Source organism: Pezoporus wallicus, unplaced genomic scaffold (genome assembly GCF_028554395.1).
Source record: "Pezoporus wallicus isolate ANWC-B61680 ecotype Strahan unplaced genomic scaffold, APGP_CSIRO_Pwel_v1 contig_227, whole genome shotgun sequence".
NCBI classification, from domain to species: domain Eukaryota; kingdom Metazoa; phylum Chordata; class Aves; order Psittaciformes; family Psittacidae; genus Pezoporus; species Pezoporus wallicus.
The window spans coordinates 13,365,954-13,386,971 of record NW_026635704.1 but is presented as its reverse complement, the minus strand read 5'-3'; positions in this window follow the sequence as shown (position 1 = coordinate 13,386,971).

Sequence of the window (21,018 nt, the reverse complement as noted above, 5' to 3'; positions counted from 1 at the left end):
AATAATCAAAAGAATCAGAGTATCAAAATGATTAATATTTACTCTTAATTTTAATTTACATTTCTGTTAATGAATCAAAAGTGTGTTTTTTAGAGGAAAAATCTGCAACCTTGCTTAGTCTGATTTCCCATCTGCTCAAAATGAAGGCAAAAATAGAAGAAAGCATTACCAAAAAGTGCTATTTATGTTAAGTGCAAGTGAATATTATTACTGAAAGAACTGTGTATAGATCTGGTCCTTCAGCAAGAAACTTTGACTTGAGCCAACCTACTGTCTTGCCCAAGGGACCCAATCACCAGCCATGGGCTCATTTCAGTGTTCCTGACATTTGGTCCTTAACTTTCTCTGACATCTGTGGGCCCCTTGGGACCAAGCTCTCCTGGCAGAACAAGAGAGATGGCAGCAGTTCCAGGGAATTGGTTTCTTGTGGGTAGAGCGAGTATTTTCTAGTGCTAAAATTGGTGGTAGTCAGCTCCCTGCTATGATCTCTCCCCACATCTCATCTTCATCTTGAAGCTTACATGAAACCTGTGCTCTGCGTAAGCTCTGAAAAGCTGATCTAAAAGACATGTTAAGGCTTTTACTGTCATAAGAAACAGAGGCTCTTAAAATTGTGATTGTTAAGCCTCTTCAGCCAAGTGAAGCAGGGGAAAAAATGTATGTCTAAAGGTTTTAGTAAACACATCTGAATTTGCCATCTTGGATAACTGAGTACTGCAATAAAATGCCAAGGAGAGACTAATGCATACTTACAGGCTACTAATTTCCTGGTTTCAATAAATTCGATATAATAAAATTGACAGATGCTGTTTTACCTACTCAAGTGATTCATGAAGGGCCTGAAACTGTGATGCTGCAACAAGATATGCCATCTGTGCTAGGTTTTGGGGTTTTATTTAAGTAAAAAGAACTGGCTGGCCGAAAACTGATGACAACACATGATTTGCCTAGCACAAAATGAGAAACTTGCCACCTTTGCTTATAGAAGTAAGACAATTGCTGCACTTGCCTATTATTTTGCTATTCATTGTCTACCCAGACTGTTATTTTCAAATGTTGAAAAGAAAGAAAAATAAATCCAAGAACAAATTGAAATTTAAACCAAAATCAGATATTTTTTCCTGTCTCCTTTTAAAATTATGTTAATTGGCATGCATTTTTAATGACAACATTAGCAGCAAGTAATAAAAAGTCAGCAGGATCTACACATGGATAAATAACAACACACTAATGATAATTACATAAACCTTCTGTGTAGTGACATGTGGGTCAGGAATTGAATTTGCACTCTCAAATTAAATCATCTATCAGGTCCCCGTATCATCAGTAACAAATGTCACTGGTAGGTTTCATTCTCCCATATCCAGAGTGCTCTCATAGCTCTGTTTGTTGACATCCACTAAAAGATTATGTTTCAAGGCCAAATCTTGGCACCTAAAGGTACTCAATAGGAGCATTGATTGCAAAAGGGTAGCAACATTTGTGTTTCAGAAAAGAGCTTATTTCAGAAACTTGGAGAATGAAATTTCTGATTTATATGTAGGTATTTAGACAAATATTTCTGATAAAAAAGGTTCAACTTAAATTCATGTGTTTACAGTTATGTACTGGCATAACTGCCTTGATGAAATAGGACCTTTTTTCAAGTGGGTGACTAACAGCGAAGATTTAAAGACTAAGCAAAGAGTTCTGAATTACTGAGATCAAGCGAATAGGGAATGATTGAAGGAAAGGTTGCCTTTAGTTTCAGAGAAAATACACATTTTTACCTCTTTTTTTTTTGACATAATGGGGTATACTTTCTTGTCATTATAGAGCAAGCTGGCATAGCAGTTGAAAATAATTCTCATAAGATCAGCAGAACATGGGGCTTCCAAATAGGACTTTATTCTGCGGTACCAGGAAGCATTTGACAGAATAGTCCCATGAAATGGGCTGTTTGGGAGCTCTGAAAATGGCGTCTGCTCTGCCTTGCTTTAGGCACAGGTAGGAATATGGTTTGCTTACAAAGCCCGTAGTCCTGGGCTACACTGACATATGAAAAATAAAAGCTAATTTAATACCTGTTGTACTAAGCATAACTGGCAGCATTTGCATAGCTGGGGGCTGCATGGGAGAAGGTCATGAGTTACCCTGGGCAGGTAACAGCTTTGAAACTGATGTGAGCTACCCATTGCCTGCCAAAACTTCAACATCAAAAGAGCACGTGGTGACTCTGTTCAAATGCATTTCAGGGAAAAATGGCAAATGCAAAGGGCAGGGGACACATGGGGAGATGCTTTCAGGCAGGTGCATGGAGGAGCCACAGGAAAGGGTATGTTTTGGAGAATAGAGGTGACCCATGTCAGTATGGGGACAATCTCAAGGGACTGCAGCCAGAGGTGACCCATGCCATGGCAGGGGCACCCCTCAGGGACCATGGCTGTGGGTGGCCCTCACTGGAGCAGGGGAGAAATGAGGAAGGAGCAGCAGAAAGAAACTGCCAGGCACAGGACCTGCCTATGGGCTCAGTGAGGAGGGAACTGAGTATAATCCACAGCAAAAACAAGGTGAGATGACACTAATAAGAAGAGAGCAGAGATGTTTGCCTTAAGATAAGCCTGGGAAAGGAGAAGAAAAGTGGGTTACTTAAGTGTTTGTTTTCTCATTTATGTCACCCACCCCCAGCACCTGAATCAGAAGGTGGTGTTAATTGGCAGTAAGTAAATCAAGTAAAAATTCTACCAGTTGAGACTGTTTCACCCATAACATCTGTGTCTTTTCAGCTGCCGTTGTTGAAATAGAAAAGGTCTAGTGAAATGTTCTGTCAGGCTTGACTTACAAATTTACAACGGATGATGGAGAATCCACCACAACTCTTGATGCTTCAGGACTTCTCTACCATTTATCAGCTTCCTGTCATTGTTTGAAACATGTATTTTAAGTTGCTCAGTTTAGCTTCCAACCAATAGATTCTGTTATACCTTCAACAAACAGAGTGAGCTATTAATAATCCATGTTCAAGTCACTTCTTTAACTACCTTCAATATTTAGATACTGTGAACCTTTAGAGTCTTTTATCTTCAGCTCTTCTAGTGTTTAAATCATTCTGCAGTTACTTGGCCATTTCTTCGTAGGTTTTCAGTGTTATACATTTGTTACAGGCACCTGAATTGGTGGGGTTTAGCAGCAGATGCACAGAAGTCAAACAAAGCAGTAATATTATGTCTACATTTCAATATAAATCTAAACAGCATTATCTATTGCCAAAAGTTACACTAATTTGTTAAAGTCAGTCTATTCAATTTGGTGATTACACATTGAAGGGTAACATACATTTAATACAGCCTTTCTGTCTGAGAATTTTACCTTGGGCCAATATTTGTTTTCTTAATTTGATATAGACTCATAGAACAGTTAGGGTTGGAAAGGACCTTAAGATCATCTAGTTCCAGCCCCCTGCCATAGGCAGGGACACCTCCCACTAAACCATGTCACCCAAGGCTCTGGCCAGCCTGGCGTTGAGCACCGCCAGGGATGGAGCATTCACAACTTCCCTGGGCAACTCATTCCAGTGCCCCACTGTCACTCAGTTTTCATGGCGAAAACACCCATTTCTTTTCACGAACAGTGGGGAAGCCGTAGTTTCCTGAAAGTCCAGTTATACTTTTCAAAGTTCAGTCTGATTCTCAGAATGGATAAACTAAAAATGGGGTTAATTATGTAGCAAAGTACAATATGCATTAAAAGTTGAGTATTGGGAAAATGTAGACAGATAAATATTTCAAATAAAATGTAAAGAATAGCATTTTCTTCCCAGATGAACCTGTCCACTTTTTTTTCTTAAACTACCTGTATTAACTATGTATACAACATTAATAGAATGAAAAAGAATGCATAAAATGTAATACCTGTTAGATCACCTCTCACCTTTTGAATATTTCCTGCCAATGTCAGAACTCCATCAAGAGTAACTTCTGATTTCAAGAAGTTATTTTTATCTAGAAATCCTAATTCCAAAAGTCTTAATAGACTTGGTCCAAGACAAAGCTGCATTCCTTGACGTGGACTAGAGAAAAACAGGTGATTAGCCCAGACAGAAGGTTGCTTTATATATCTGCACATCCACTTAAATAACTTCCTGGAGTGCAGTCACTTTTCCCAAAGCAATGACAAGACAAAAGGAGCAGTAAGTCACTGAGGACACTTGCCTCATTCAGCACTGTTTCAGGAGAGGCAGATTTAGACATTTAAAATTGCATCTGCATGGCTAAAGGAATTTTAATTTAAATTCATTCAGTCTTAAAGTTCTGTGCCCATTTGCTACTTTGGAACAAGTATCACTGGGATTTACAGATCCATGAACTTTGGAGTGATTTTCACTTTTACCAATGAAATGCTATGCAAACACATTTTTTACAAGCATTGTTCAGGCTTACTTCTCTTGGATATAGCACAAACTGTTTTCAAAAGAACCATTTTTGTCAGAAATGTTACCTGGGCTCTACCAAAAATTACTTCTTAAACATACCAAAATACTTTAGAATCTGGCTCATCAAATATCCTCATCAGGTGTTTTCAGAGGCCAAAGTGATGGGTTTGACTCTTTTGCAAGCCAATATTTGTTTTCAATGAAAAATTACAGGTGAGGCTGATGCATGACTCTAGTATGGAATCGGAATGTTCTCAGAGTATGCCTTCAGCAGCACTGGAACCAATATTTTAGATGTAAATCTTGGTCATGAAGATGGAGTGCTCATTTAATACCTAGGACAGCATCTCCTTCGCCATATATAACTTGAATAAGAGTACTGAGGAAAGCCAGAGATGGTATGAACAGGATGTTCATCAGGGAATTTTCCTTTTTTGCTCTTCATTGAATGTTCTTTCAGCAGGAAGTGGTGGGATTGTGCTTCAGACAGATCATATAAGGCAAGAATAAGAAGTATTGTGTTGGGAGCTGTGAGACTACATAAACAGGTTTTTGGGGTTTTCACTGCGATTGAAAGCAAACAGAAGGTGTTTTTGTTTTACAAGAGCACATAGTGACAGAGGAATGTCACTACACAAGGGGGAATGGCTTTAAGCTGAAAGAGGGGAGATTTAAATTAGACATTTGGAAAAAATTCTTCCGAGGGTGGTGAGACACTGGCACAGGTTGCCCAGAGAAGCTGCGGCTGCCCCATCCCTGTCAGTGTCGAAGGCCAGGTTGGATGAGGCTTTGAGGAACCTGGTCTAGTGGAAGGTATCCTTGCCTGTGGCAGCAGAGTCAGAACTAGATGATCTTTAAGGTCTCTTGCAATCCAAAGAATTCTATGACTCTATGATACTCAATAGCTAAACAGTGGAAAACAGAAGAAGAAAACAATAATAATTAATAACTAACATTATTACTGCTTGTAAGTACTAAACATTAATAACTAATAACTACTACTATACTCTTGTATATTATACTATATTCTTTTTAGTATATCAAGAAACACCTATTTTCTTTATTGTAATAAAGTTTTTGTTTAGTGTTAGAAGGAATTTTTTTCCCCAAATTTTTCTAAGTATTTTTCCTTTTTCCATTTTCCTGACAGCTCTGCAGACACAAAATTGCAGAAACAGAAACCGCACAGAGCTGGTACATGGTTTTGATGTACTGTCAAATACTGAGGAGTCCTATTGAGAGATCAGAATACAGTGAAAAATCCAAAATAAACAAGAGAAAATGGTAGTCCTCATGTTAGAAAGATGAAATTGGAAAAAAAACAGATAAGACCCTGTCCCTATTGACAGATAGAGGAGCTACTTGTTCATCCATGCAGACCTCCTGCTGGATGACCATTCTTGAGGTCAGTCATCCTTGAAAAGCAGCCAGTTCACCTGGACCCCTCTTTTCTCTAAGGTTGTTATCCCATGAGATTCTCCCAGGCAGATCCTTGGACTTGCGGATGTATGAAATAACCACTCTTCATCTGAAGCACATTAAGCGGGGCCTCTGTTATCCTGTTTAGATGAAAACAGTAGGAAAATGAGGACCTTTCTTAAAGACCAAACACCACCTGGTTCTCTCAAAATGTCAGCAGCCAACAAATGCTGAGCAATTAAACTCTGAGGAATAAAAAGAATTAAAGGAAAGGCAGCAGATGCAGGAGACACAGCAGTACCGGACAAGTTAGAGCAGTAAAACTGGAATGAAAGTAGACATGGAGGAGATCGAACCAGAGTATTAGAAGAGGAACTGGAGAAAGGTTACATTGAGGAGGCAGAGGAGACATAATGCAAAAGTGAGAGTGTTTACACTATGAATGTTCTTACCGGGTGAAAAATCCAATATCGAGATTTTGCAGAAGACAATGAAAACTTCCAAACTGAAGAAATTAATTCTTTTATTTATTTAAGATCTCCATTCTCCTTTCTATCTTCTGTGAAAAAAAAATCTGGCTTTCAGAAGTACAGTTGACTAACACAGCATGTTCAGAGAGAATGAAAGAACCAAATTATACTGGAATAAAGTTTAGGTGAGGTGTCCCTGGCCATGGCAGGGGCGGTGGAACTAGATGATCTTAAGGTCCTTTCCAACCCTATTCTATGATTCTTTGATTCTATGTGTAATGCTAAGGCCAACAGTACAAGCAAGCCACATCTGTGATTCCTTCTTGAGAACCTAAGTGTGCTAAGCAGCTGAATGAGAAAAACTACTGGGAAACACAATAAGGAGATCATGAATAAAATTTGCAACTATATTAATCTTATGCTTATAGCTTCTCTATAAAGCACTGTAGCAAATGATATAAGGAAAGGTATGTCCTTAAGATCAAAAAGCTAAAATAATTCTTTGCAGACGCAGCCCCATTCTTAAGCTTACCATATTATTGCCTGAGATTTTTAGGCTAAAAGTGTGTCTATAGCGCACATGCAGCAAGTCTGATATGCACAGAATCCATCAAATTTACTTATGACCAAGGTATGCCAATAAAATTAATGCTTCTCAAGTCCTTGTACACTTTATGCTTGTGCCTTCACACATCAGCTATGCAACTCACATATGGGAAATAAAGCCTATATATATATCTTGATGTACACGTTGGCTGCACCTGTGATTGTAAGCTAAGAAGAGTCCAGGACCTCTGCCAGCGTTTATACATGATCATGCCTACTAATAGGTTAAAGGAATATCCTCTGCTGAAGTTCTGACCTCTGCCAAGAAACACCATTCCAGGAAAGTCCTGATGATGGATCTGCCAGCTGGCGCTGGAGCTCACAAGCATTTCCAGGCACAGGTAACTCCATAGTTTATACAGAGCCAGCATGGCCTGCTGATCAGCAAAAAATCTGGGGCAACGTCCTCCTATCTACTAGGGTAATCCTTCTCAACAGAAAAAGACTTTGGCATACATGCTCTGTGACTAGGATGTAACTTACATGCATAGCATACCCCAATGCATACGTACTGTTTAACATGTAATGGTGAGAAACATAACTCACATACTTTGGGACAGTTTATGCGCTTATGCTGGATAATGCAGCTGCATTCCCAGTTCCTTCAGTATGAATACTGTAGATTCATGCACCTTCTAGTGGGAGGATGAGAGTATAAATTATGTTAATAATTCTGAGGGTATAAGGAGGCAGGCAATTATATGCCAATAATTTCAATATTATAAAATATTAATGTGTAAAACCAAGTACTTTATTAATAAAACACTAATGTTTCATCAGTAATAACCTACTTCTCCATGTCATCAATCTTCAGTATAAGAAAATCCATGTGTATAAGCCCCATACTCTTCGACAGCATTTAGCATCAAGCAGCAGAAGGATTAATTTTGAGGCACAGATAAGGAGCATTTAGTTTTCTAAATGTCTGATTTGCATTTATTTCTTTTCCACTCCTGCATCCACTGAAGCTGAGACCTGTCTTGCTTGGTAGAATGATAAAGCATTTATTTTCTGCACAGCTCCTTGGCGAAGTGACAGGGGCATCACTGCACCAGGCTGATAGCAGCAGCTGCAGTGTGCCTTTTGCTGCACTTTGCCTGGATGCTCAAATCTGGGGTCCTTCTGCGTATGCATGTCAGTTCCAAACTAACCTCAATCTATCCTAAGCAAAAAACATCAAAACATAAGTAATGCCAGTGAGTTTCTTTCTTTTCTGTGTATGCACTTTGAATATGACTAGCCCTGAAACAAGAGTTTTTACTTCATGCACTTGGAATCCTTCTGAATAAGGAGGCATAAAAGCATGTAGTAATGTTAGAGATAACTAGTTTTGTGCTCATCGACAAGTGACAGAGATCTTTATGTGGGTAAAACAAACGTTAAATTCATCTCAAATCCTATAATTGTGAACTAGTACACATTTATTCTTTCTAACACTGGAGCAAATAACTACAAGCTGCATAGCCACAGAAGAGCAGACAAAAAAATACTAAATTCTGCAAAATGTGTCGTTAAGGAAGAAAATGCAGCTAATTTTAATCCACTCCTTATGGCAGATGAATTAGTCCTTCAAAATATATTTTTGTACAGTATCTGAAGGGCATTTAATCTCTAAGGCTTTCCAGTTTTTAGACTGTACAGACACAATGCTCATTATTACTGCATTGTTTCACTCTCAGTTCATTTTCTGCTGTTCAGTATGCACCCCTCTTTTTGTTTCAGGGCTAGCTTTAGCTTGATAAAAACGTGCTGCATCAAAGTACTCTTTTCTTCATAACTTGTCTTTATAATCTTAATGTCATAGTTCCTCTCTTGTATATTGTATATTATTAATCTTGAAGATCTTTAAATCCATTTGATCTTTGATTTTTTTTTAGTGATAAGCATAGCTAGAGGACAACTTCTACTAATGCTGCTTCTTCATGAGCACTTCTTTCCTTGAGGAAAGATAGTACGTATAAAGCAGCAAACTATAGTACAAGCATGGAAGACTGAAATGATAAAGGCTAAGCACAAAATTAGGCCTGACCAGTGAATGACATTAAAAACAACAAAAAAAGTCACTCTTGAAACACAGAGATCAGCAGGAAGAGGAACACCAAGATGTCAGCTGATCAGCCACTTAATGGAGAGGGAAAGCCATCCCTAAAAACGTCTACTATAAACAGATAATTAGCACAATTGGTACCAGAGACAAAAGGGTACTAATTCAGTATGAACAGATTAGAAAGCATTTGTATGAGTGATATGCTTTAAAATTACATGGGCCTTCACTGGTTAGCACTTGAAGGGGTGGCTGATTCAGTCATGGGGCCATTGGGAGTTATCTTCTGGAACTGGTGAAAATGAGTGAAGCAAGGAAGACTGGGGAAGGATGAACATCACAACCATTTGGATTTCGAAACAGGAAGAGCTAGGGAATTAGTACCACCAGCTTCATTTCACTCTCTGGAAAAATGCTAGCACAAGTTAATGGTTTATAGTCACAGTCACAGATGAAGTAAATCAGTTAAGGTCAACATGAATTTGTCAAGAAGATGCTGGGTCAACCTGGTCTAACCTTCTTCTGTGACAGAGTAACAGGCACTGGAGACTGAGGAGCAGTAGATTTCACATCTTGGTTTGAGTAAAGCTTCCAGCCCTACTTCAATGACATTTTCATAAGTAAGCTGAAAAAACATGGTCTAGACAAAACTGTTACCCACTTAGACAGAAGTGGGTGGAAAATCGTTCTCACACAGTTGTAGTGGCAACCAAAGCAGAGTCGGTTTTGGCACAGCTCCAGTTCCTTACAGCATTTTAGTTAATGGGATGGGTGATGGGACAGCAAGTTGTGAACAGGAGTATGGGCTCAATGACATTTTGAGGCCCCTTCCAACAGGAATTATCCTGTGATACTGTGGTCCTGATTCTCTGATTATACCTACTTGGGAAATACTGTCAGCTTACTGACAGATAAGACTGGAATTTAAGATGACCTGGACAAGTTCAAGTTATGATTGAAAAGCTTAGGGTAACACTAAGCACTAATAAATAGACTGTTTTACACTTAGAAATAATTATTCAAATACAGGATGGGGAAGAAGCAGCTAGAAGCAGTTTTACTGGGAAGGGTGCAGGGGTTATTAGGACCAACGTGAACCAGAATCACAGAATCATAGAATAGTTAGGGTTGGAAAGGACCTCAAGATCATCTAGCACCAACCTCACTGCCATGGGCAGGGACACCTCACACTAAACCATGCCACCCAAGGCTGTGTCCAACCTGGCCTTGAACACTGCCAGGGTTGGAGCATTCACAACCTCCCTGCCAACCCATTCCAGGGCCTCACCTCCCTCACAGTAAAGAACTTCTTCCTTATATCCAATCAAAACTTCCCCTGTTTAAGTTTGAACCCATTATCCCTTGTCCTAACACTTAAGTCCTTAATGAAGACTCCCTCTCCAGCATCCTTAATAAGCCCCCTTCTGGGACACAGGAGCACAGTTTTAGGCTCTAAGGCATGCAAAACTGTCCTACATCTCTGCTCACACTCAGCTGAGATAATTATTCACTCTCGGGAACTGAACAGCAAAAAAGATTTGAACTAACTGGAGAGAGTCTGTAGAAGATCAATGAAAATTATAAGAGATTGGAAAACATGACCTATAAAGAAAGCTGGATATTAGGATTGTTTAGCTTAAACACTGGGAAACCAAGAGAGACAAATTAACAGCGTAACTATCTAATAGGCTGCTGGAAAGAGGAAAGGAAAAAGTTATTTTCAGAGTCTGTGAAGCGTAGATAAGACTGAATGGTCTTAAACAGCAGCAAGGAAGATTTGGGTTAAACATTAGGATAAGCTCTGTAATTCTAAGAACAGTGAAGCACTGGAACAAACTGCTTTGGTTAGTGGAGGCCCTGCAGGGTGGGTGAGGCAGACCACTGTCAGCAGGACTGCAAGTCTACAGAGGACAGCGGGGACAAGCTGGCCTTGATTTCTGGTAATCCTATTTTTCAGATTCTATAATCTATTAATAAAATCAGCCTTCTTTTTGCAGCACTAGAAATACCCTAATATTTAATCCCGATTTAAGCATACTTCATAGCCCAATTTCCTAACTCTCCTTTGGTAGTCCTTATATATATATACTATTTTATATGTAATATATATAAATGATTTATATATATTATATATATATTTAAGCATATCACAATCATCAGATGCCAGAGAGAAGAATCCCTTGTGACTGACACATCACATGTATTTCTTTCTATTCCTCCCAAGCACTATTTCATTTTGTGCCCATCTATAAATCCTTTTATATTAAATATTGAAATATCATTGGCACTGGTGTACATATCACTCCTCCTTACTGTCACCTGCACACTTCATGAAGATCTTGATAATATTTCTCTGAAAATTTAGAAGATGCAGAATGCAGAAGGTCTGTTCCTCAGTTCCAGTAACACTGCACAAAGTCCCTTGAATCATGCGCCTATTTTCACTGCCCTTTGATTTTAAAGGAACCAGAAAGACAAATGCAGATTTCCGCTACCCAGATGACTAAATTCTAGGTAGTGCTGACATATTTAACTGAAATAGGTGACACTGAATGTATTTCTAGATTACTTTTTGAACTGTCCTATACAGCAAAGAACATAAATCAGACTTGCCTGGCTATAAAAGCAAAGACTTCTAGAACCAGGAAACTAAAGCAAGGATCTGAGATTCCAATTTTTGAAAACTAAAGCAAAGACCCTTAATTTGAAAAATGGTGAGCATCCAGTAACTTTTAAATTTGCTAACCACAAATACTGTAAAGTGCCTTCAAACAGCTATTTTTAAGAACCAACCAGCAAATTTTATAGTTGTTTTGTTTTGTTTTGTTTTATACAAAAGCATGTAGTATGGGGAATAAACAAGAGGAATAAGAGATGTGTGCACACCTATGGGGGTATGATATCATTGGCATCACAGAAACATGATGGGATGTCTCCTATGACTGGAGGGTTAGATAAAAAATTGGCTGGACGGCCACATGTAAAGAGTTGTGGTCAACAGCTCAATGTCCAATTGGAGACCGGTAACCGAGTGGTGTCCCTCAGGAGTTGGTGTTGGGACTGATCCTGTTCAACATCTTTGTAGGCTATGTGGACAAAGGGATTGAGTGCGCCCTCAGCAAGTTTGCCGATGACACCAAGCTGTGTGGTTCGGTTGATACCCTGGAGGGAAGGAATGCCATCCAGAGGGACCTTGACACACTTGAGATGTAGCCAATGGCCACCTCATGAAGGCCAAGTGCAAGGTTCTACACCTGGGTTGGAGCAATCCCAGGCACAGCTACAGGTTGGGCAGAGAAGTGATTCAGAGCAGCCCTGCGGAGAAGGACTTGGGGGTGTTGGCTGATGAGAAAATGAACATGAGCCATCTTCAGTGCGCACTCGCAACCCAGAAAGCCAACCATATTCACTTGGAGTATTGTGTGCAGTTCTGGTGTCCTCAACATAAAAAGGACATGGAACAAGTCCAGAGAAGGGCCACAAGGATGATCAGGGAACTGGAGCACCTCCTGTATGAAGACAGGCTGAAGAAAGAAGGCTGAGACAATGAACAATGAAGACAGGCTGAGAAAGATGGGGCTGTCCATCCTGGAGAAGAGAAGGCTATGTGCAGACCCCATAGTATCCTTCCAGTATCTGAAGGGAGCCTACAAGGGTGCTGGAGAGGGACTCTCCATAAGAGACTGTAGCAACAGGACAAGGGGTAATGAGTTAAAACTTAAACAGGGGAAGTCTAGACTGGATATAAGGAAAAAGTTCTTTACTGTAAGGGTGGTGAGGCACTGGAATGGGTTGCCCAGGGAGGTTGTGAATGCTCCATCCCTGGCAGTGTTCAAGGCCAGGTTGGCCAGAGCCTTGGGTGGCATGGTTTAGTGTGAGGTGTCCCTGCCCATGGCAGTGGGCTTGGAACTAGATGATCTTGAGGTCCTTTCCAACCCTAACTATTCTTTGATTCTATAACTTTATACTACCAACTAGCTGTGGATCTTTTTTTTATTACGTATTGACATTTCTCTCCTGATTTAGAGATACAAAGTTTTCTCTATATTTGCGATTCTATGCAGATGCTGAAATTAAAAAAAATAAGATGGCAGGATCACTTGTTCCAAAACCATAATTAAACTTCTTTTTCACTAGTCTTATGCTGACTGCTTCCTTATCCATGCTCCTTTTCAAGACTATCTGTGTTGGCTTACACTCTGAGGACATTTATTTGGACTTGCTGAACTGTAAATGCTCTCACTGTTGGATGCATTCCAGGACTATGGTCTATTCTGGCTGCTATGGGTCAGCTTCTGCTCACACTCATTAAAAATTCGGAGGTTTGGACTATTCCATTCAATAACCAAAAGGCAGTCAAGGAATGTATGTTACTATTATTGCATTTTCATAGCTAATTTTATTCTTTTCCCCAAAGACTCCATCCCTTTCTGCACAATGCGTAAGTCAACGAGTGAAGGGTGAGACACTGTACACCATCACTCCACCAATCACCCAGATTCCTTTAAAAGCCAAAAATGTACGCAGCAATAGCAAAGATTCTGCACAATAGATGTTGGACTGAGAGTTCATGATCAGAGGACATGAAAAAGTGATTTGCAGGATAAATCTGAGCAGTTGGGAAAGAATCAGAAGCAAATAAAGACCCTTTACCAAGGCCCACTACAAAAAAAAACCCTCAAATCCAAACAACAGGTATCTCTTCCTTTATACAAATATCAACAGTCATTTTACTTTGAGCAACCTTGTCTAGTAGAAGGTGTCTCTGCCCATGGCAGGTGGCTGGAACTGGATGATTTTTAAGGTCCCTTCCAACCCAAACAATTCTATGATTTATTTACTCAATATAGCTCAATATTTACTCAAAATATGATTTCTTTTTTATAGAAGTCACTTGTCCAATATATTCAGCTTATTTTCAGGTGTGCTTTTTCTATGTAGGATTCTAAACCACTCTCTGCTCTGGTGATACATGCATGAGGATGCTCAGAGATATTGGATGAAAGCTCTCAGGTTTGTGTTGTCAGAAAGACGTGGAGATAAAGACTCTGAAGGTTGAACTAAGCTCTACAAGACCAGGCGAAAGGCACAGATTGGAAGGGCTTTAGAAAGGTGATCTGTACACAGACCTTCATGTTTATCCAGGGCGTCATCAGCTTCCTAAAAGTACAATCCAGGTATTTTCCCCCATGGATATAGGAAACAACTGTCAAGCTCATCATTTCTGTTGAGGCAATAGGCACCTCCCAGGCTCAGAGCACAGACTTTCAGTACTTATAAGTAAATGGCTGCCATTTAATTGAGATATAACAAGCTCCATTCATGAATGTCTGCTATGTGTTTGTAAAGTGCCAGTGTCCAGATGTCTGAATTATCTCCACAAGCGTTGCTTTATTTCTGTGTCTAGCTTGATTTCCATAAAGTTGTACTAATGAGGTACAGTCTCCACAAGCAGGTACCATCAGATACCAGTGCCTGTCTGCCTTCCTTATCACAGAAAGCTGTCTCCAAGGTGGTGGTGCTCAAAGGTATTTGGTGGTCCTTCAGCTGGAAGCCATGCCATCCAACAAAGTCCATGCTTGATGACACCCTCTGCACACCAAGCAGTGATAATACCTTTGTATTTGTGAAGTGCCTCAATGCAAACAGCTGTATTGCTGTCTCTCTTCATCTATGAGTGGCAAAGGAAACAGTATGAAAAAGAAAAAATGCCCTCATTCTAGCCTGGGGATGAATTTTTTTCCAGTGTATCAGTACTTCAATTCCAGACTGCACAACTCAGACAGTGCCAGCTGCAGGAAAGGATGATGTGAGCTCCAGGGCACCATTTGTATTGAAAGCCAACTTCCACAGCTGGGGGAGAAGGAGGGCTTCTTTTCACTACAACTAAAGCTACACAGTGAAGACAAATAAACCCAGACACCCTGTGTATTAGCACCTGGCTTTCTCCCTGCTGTGTGCTTTTGCTGAGGGACAAGGGAACTCCAGAGACCACAGCAGTGTCTTTTCTCTTGATGCCATCTGCTGGCTCAATGCTACACAAAGTCTGGGCAGACCTAAAGGGAGCACACAGACTTAAAAGCAATCACAAGGCTTAACTTACTAATGCTTATAAGGTCCTGAGCAAACATCAGAGAAGAGCTAAATAATTATATTTTAAGATTGTGTAAAAATGTGCAGAAATATTTCCTGGTTTTAAAACCAAAAAAACAATGAAAGGGAAAAAACTGAATATTTAGCTAGTACAGATTTAACACGGATTTGCATCACACTGCTCAGATTAAAAAAATGCAAAATAAAAGCTGCTACTGTCAGAAGCAGAGCTGGTCCCTGAGTTTGCACAGCCCCATGCAAAAAAAAAAAATATCTAAGCAGAATGTTAAATAAATCTGCATGACAGCCTTAGTGGAGGGAGTTTGCTTGGTGGGTGTTGGATATGAATAAAAGCTCATAAACTACAAAGGTTGGTGCTGTCTTCTTTGAGCATTTGGACAGGTTTTGGCAAAAAGGGCTGCCATTTGTTGCTAACAAGACTCTCCAATAGTATCACATCTGAAATAATGATCACAGGAGGCTGGGCAAAAGATGGTGTTTGGGATGTGTTACACTTGTATTTCTGAGCAGGCTTACGGAAAAGCGATTTGTTGCCCACCCTCTATGACTTGCACCCTAACCACTAGTACTCAAAGCTCTTTTTGCAGTGTAACATGATAAAAACCATTGTTTTCAATTTTTAATACAATGGCCACTGAATTTTTCACTTCACGAAGGCCTTCCAGACATCAAAAGATAACCGGTTGGGGAATATAACTTGTACCAGTTACCTTTCATGTACCATGTACATTTAAATTCTTCTGCTGTGGGGATGAGAAATAATGGAGGCATGTGCCTGGACTGTTGGTAAGCATGCTCTGGACAGGGTTGCAAACAGAGGCAAAGTACTAAAATGCACCCAACATTAACTACCCAAAACAATATATCACTTTCATCCACAAACTATTCTACTTACAACAACTTAATATACAACACCTAGTTTTATTTTACTAGTATAAGATGATTAATACTTGAGTTACATCAGAAGTCATTCAAACTATGTCTTACATCATCGTAATTGAAATATCCTTTACAAAGGACCGATTTTTCTCTCACATTTCTATTTCATATACCTGTACATACAATGGATGTGCACAAGCAGGATATCCTGCATAAGGCACTGAACATAAAATAAATAAGCAAATGACAAGTATCAGTTCATCTTTTTATTTTTTTTTCAGAATATTTTAATATCGAAGCTCAAGTTGTTATTTTCAAGGGATAAGGAAGGGGAAAAGGAAAGGGAGACGTTATGAAGACAAATTATTTTATTTCACTTCTGGTTTTGTGAATGGTCATTTCTGTAGGCAACAAAAGGTTGTTTTCTTAAAAAAAACCCCAAAAACAAAGAGCACCATTAAAGAAAGCATGATCCCTGAATTCTAAACAAAACGCTGCCTGAACCAAAAAAATTGCCAAAATGCTTGTTTCACCCAGTCACATCCGGTGGGGTAACAAAGCAAAGCATAACAGCATTGAACTGTAGCAACCCCGCTGAAACCAACTACACCCCCTTCTGAAGATTCAGAGAACCACTTTCTGAGCTTGTCCTGTGGGAATAATATTTTCTTTGGTAGAGGACTGAAGGAGGGTACTTACTTCACTGAATGCAGATAGAAAAAAATATCTATGCATGTTAGGGATCTCCCCAGTAAATCTGTATTTCTCATGCATGTTAGGTATGAGTGGATTTCACATTGCTGTTATACTGCAGGAGTAACACTGCCCTAAAAAGGCATAGAATGGCTAATGTTGAACAGATGTAAACATTCAGAATACTGACAAAAAAAAAAAATACACACAAAAAACCCTGTACTGAAAACGTGAATTGAGTTAAGTTTCCATAAAGCAGGAAAAATATTTTACAGCAGTACAAGAGAATTATGGCAACAAAGTAAAGCACTTTTCTTGTAACATTCATGAACAGTACAAATACAACAAAGTTATTCTACGGACTAAATTATTCTTTAACTATCAAATATAGTACAAAGCGAAATATTATGTGCTATAAAAGAAGCAGCTCCTTAAATTAGACTAAAAAACCGCTTTTTTTCTCTTTTCGTTGGTTTTACAGTGACAAAGCATGATGACTGAAGACAACAGGATTTCATAGATTCAGAAACATTTAGCTACACAGGTCCATGGTAAAGCCACTGAATATATTGTTGCTTCCCTTTCCCCCCGTGTTCTGCAGAGCCACAGAAGAACTGCTGAGCTGCTGCCAGGAGACTGCAGAAGTCACTCAGTGTTCGGAGCAGGGCCCTTCACGTGTGTCAGCTAAAATGATCCCTTTCAGCGATGTTTCTCAGCTCATCTTGAGCGTTTATCCTGGTACTTCACCACACCTTGGAGAAACTGCTCAACCAGAGGCTACAATAACAATTCTGAAATTGTGCGTGTGTTTATAAGGGGAAGGGGGTGCAGCATAAGGTGATTTTACTTCAGAAATTGCATTATAAAGCACCATATGCACCAGCTTAAAAACTGTGCAAGGAATTGCAGGGTCCTGGAAAACCATCTGCATATTCTGTAGCTTACCCTGACAATATGCACCACCCTCAAGAAGAAAGTCTCTAGTACAGGGAATATACCTTTTGCTTTATGGCTCAACCTTTATTTTTGTCTTTTAAATGCTATTTCACATACTAGACCTCAGCAGATAAATAAAATGCAAACAGGGAGCATCCAGTTCACCATTTCTTAATTTTTTTTTTTTGTTAAACATTATTTCAAAGGGAGTTTCTGCTTGGAAAATTAGTTCAGAACAGAAACACACAAACACACACACTGCAAATGCCCTAATGTTATCTGCATATCTCACAGGTATGCAATTAAAACAATAAAGAGGAAGGAAAGAAAAGAAGAGTGTTTCTCCCTCTCACCCAAAAGTGCTGCTCCAGGGGTAGGAGTGGGGGAAGAATTTTGGAGATTTAAAACAAAAAAAGTAAAGGTAAATTATACATGCTGGACATTGGGACACATACGTACGTACACGCAAACACAGAGCAGTGTGTTCTTAAGCAATTCTTTCACCACTTTTCAGTGCATAAACTATTAACACCCCATGGTGCAAACTGCAGGGTCATTAGAAAATAAAATGACATTGGGCCTGGAACCTGGACAATTAAACAAACAGAAAAAAGAAGTAATTTGAAATTAACTTCTAAATGTGATTATGTTCTTACTGAAGACCAAGGGTCACTCTCCCTGAAGCATTTGTGTGATACCAGAATCCAAGTAAGGTTTTCAGTCACACTAGGATTCAGTCAGGCTCCTATATCACCGCAGCTGCATTTGAGTATTTTAATATCCTAAAACTAACCTGCAACAACATTTCATGACTGTTGCTAACTAATTGGTCAAATTTATTCCTGGTGCAACTCCAGTGACTCAAGAAAGAAAGGAGTGGAACTACACTACGGAAGAGTTTGGTCAGTTGTGTAATACATAACATAGCACCATCCAGTCTAATGCCATTTTAAATAACATTTTATCACGACCTCACACATGCAGGTTGCAATCCTGATACAAAAATAACAACATGACATGAACGAGTTACCTACCACATTAGTACACTCTTATCCTTCAAACAAAGTAAAACTATTTTGTGGCTGGAATTTACGTCTGTATTATGTCAGTCAATACAAGAAGTATTTCAAGATGCAAGTACAAACGAATATTGACTTATGTGCTGTGGACAGGAAAACCTGAGCTAGAAATAAGGATTCCCAGCAGGCTTATATAAACACAGGTTATTAGAAGTCTAAGACTGGTTGCTCTCTTTATTTTAAATAGAAGTATCCTACCTCTACCAAGTATGAATACAACGCAATACAATACCGATACAAAGGCTCCTCAAATATGAATTTGATATACATTAACTGACTACACTGATGCTTAATGATGAGTATTTTCCAGTCACTGTTTTGAAAGAAACTGGCGTAACACTGGATGCTGATTTCCATGTGGTTACTTCTAGCTTTTTGCTTGGTTGGCTTATTTTCCTACCAGAAGACCTGAAAGTGCTGAGAAACCATTTCTTAACTCACATGTCATATTAAGGAGCACTTCTGTATAGAAAAAAAAAAAATTATTGTATCAGCAACAAATTTGTTAGTGTAATTATAAATGGCCTTTGTACCACACAGTGTCAAAAATAATCTTGATATGTTGCTAGTTACAATAAAAGAGAACATCAAGGTGCACCATAGAGCTTCCTATTACAGGAATGTATGTTGTAGATATTCCAACTCACTTTTAAGACAATAAATGGCATTTATCATGTTTGTGAAAATGGTCCCACAAGAAAATAAATGTGGTTCCTCCATTCAGTAGAACCTCACTGATATGCACCCATGGCAGGGAGACCAGTTACAGCTTATGAATAAGTATGCAACCAAAGGTCATATAAAAAAAAAGTGTAGTGTAAAATGTAGCATACTTTTTCATTTACTAAATGTAGTTCTATCATTCACATTAATACCTCTGAATGCAACACTTAAATGCATCACGAAATCCAAGCAGTATTACATCTCACATATTCTTACTACAATGCTCTCTGGAAACTGTGGAAGGAAAATCAGTTTTCTTGAACAGACTGTAAGGTCTCGGGATTAGTGAGGTTCTACAGCAATGGGAAAAAAAAACATTTTTTTCTGATGCTGACATTTGGGCAGACCCAACCACATATTGACAGATGGATGACTTGCACTCCATGTTTTGTGTTCTTGAAGTGGGAGTAAAAAAACTCAAGGTATTTTCATCTCCCCAGCAACCGCATGTGCTTTATCCCTTTATAATATTTTCCTTTTAGGCGAATAGGGCCCCAAATCATTGTTTTTCTTCTCTGCTGTTATGGTGGCTAGCACATCTGGAATGCAGCTATAGTCCTGAATGTAAATACAGTACAGAATAAATACTGAAGGTTACTTTAAAGATGCAGTATCCCTTTTAAAAATGCCTTTTGCTTCCAAATATCTAAAAGGTAGGTTAAGGGGTCTGAATTCCTTTGAGAAAACAAAACAAAACAAGTCAGTGCTGTAAGTAATTCTAAGAATTACTTTAAATAGTAAAACTTTGATATGTTATTTAAATAGACTCACAAAAGAGGGAAAACAACTGACAAACTAATACTCAACCAATATGCAATTAGACTCTTTTCTTATTCATTCACCATAAGAATGCATCATTTTTAGGCCACAGAAAGGCTAGAACATCCAGAATGTATTACATAAATTTGACCCTATATATAATACATATATTTGGGACTGACAAACCAAGTGGACAGATGAAGAGACAAATACAAATAAAGAATATTTGAGTGGGAAACAGGAACAGAAGACAGCTTTGTAATCCCCAGTAGAGAAGTTACTTTCTCCAAACTCTACTGAAGCCAGTGTGATTCTAGCGTTGGTCCCACTAACCCATCACATACACAAATCCTTCCCAAGGAATCAACAAGAAGAGCTGATGAGTAAGGTGTGAGTTCCGTAGCCCCTGGCAGGCACGTAAGGAAACTCCTCTAACAATGTAAACTGCTTTTTTTTTTCTCCAGGTGAAGTGGCTATATTTTAGCCCTAGATAGTGAAAGTCAGTAGAAGAAAGCAACCCTATCAGCAGAAAACCTGCAAACAGAACTTAGAAGCTACAATGGCCGATACCCCATACCTTGCCACTATCCCCCCTCAGAACAGTCATTATTCAGTGTGTTACTCATTCTGCATAGTTACTCCACTTCTTACAGTTAGTCTTCCACTGATTTTTAAGCTGCAGCTTGTATCAACTATCAAAAAAGTGGAGAAAAAATGTGCTGCACTTTGTGCAAATAAATAGAAGCTACGAATGACATGCGTTAATGCCTTTTTTTTTTTTTCTTTAGCACAGCAAAATAGCTCATTGACGCTTCAGTAACAAGGATATCTTTTTTTCTTAAACAACCACTACAGGTTTCCTCTTCTTCCCCAAAAATGGCACTC